The following is an 824-nucleotide window of genomic DNA, read 5'->3' on the forward strand; positions in this document are numbered from 1 at the left end:
AATATTAATTTAATTTTAATTTTAAATTATTTAATAATTTTTGAATTTAGCGGCGATTTTTCAGAAACCGCCGCTAAATTAATTTTTTTTAATGAATTTTGCGGCGGTTTTGAAAACCGCCGCAAATATTAATTTAATTTTAATTTTAAATTATTTAATAATTTTTGAATTTAGCGGCGGTTTTTTAGAAACCGCCGCTAAATTAAATTTTTTAATGAATTTTGCGGCGGTTTTCAAAACCGCCGCAAATATTAATTTAATTTTAATTTTAAATTATTTAATATTTTTTGAATTTAGCGGCGGTTTTTCAGAAACCGCCGCTAAATTAAATTTTATTTTTTAATTATTTAATTATTTCTAAATTTAGCGACGATTTTTTGAAAACCGCCGCAAAATGTAAAAAAAACCGCCGCTAAAATAGTATTTTGCAGCGGTTTGAAAACCGCCGCAAAATTTCATTTTTTGCGGCGGTTTTAGAAACCGCCGCTAAAAAACCGCCGCTAAAAATCAATTTTTTTGTAGTGTATGCTAGCGATATAGATAAAAGAAGATCAATAACTGGTTATGTCTCTAGGCTGTGGAACTCAACAATTAGTTAGAAATCTAGTCTCCAATATGTGGTAGCATTTTCTATTACTGAGGTTGAATACATAGCAGTCTCAGAGGAAATTAAGAAGGCTAGGTGGTTTAAGGGTCTAGTAAGTCAGCTCCTAGGGGTAGAAGTCAAGGCCACTTTGATGTGTGATAGTCAAAATGCCATTCACTTGTCTAAAAAACAAGCACACCATGAGAGAACTAAGCATATAGATGTAAGACACCACTTT

The 824-nt window shown here is 31.4% G+C and overlaps 1 non-coding gene across 1 annotated transcript; it reads right to left on the reverse strand.

Annotated features, from left to right (window-relative positions):
* Positions 1-342: 342 nt before the first annotated feature.
* Positions 343-494, reverse strand: LOC127805423 (small nucleolar RNA psi18S-1854). Its single transcript, XR_008024149.1, has one exon. It is a non-coding gene; the product is annotated as a small nucleolar RNA psi18S-1854 (small nucleolar RNA).
* Positions 495-824: the final 330 nt, after the last annotated feature.

The sequence above is a fragment of the Diospyros lotus genome, chromosome 6 (assembly GCF_014633365.1).
Source record: "Diospyros lotus cultivar Yz01 chromosome 6, ASM1463336v1, whole genome shotgun sequence".
NCBI classification, from domain to species: Eukaryota; Viridiplantae; Streptophyta; class Magnoliopsida; order Ericales; family Ebenaceae; genus Diospyros; species Diospyros lotus.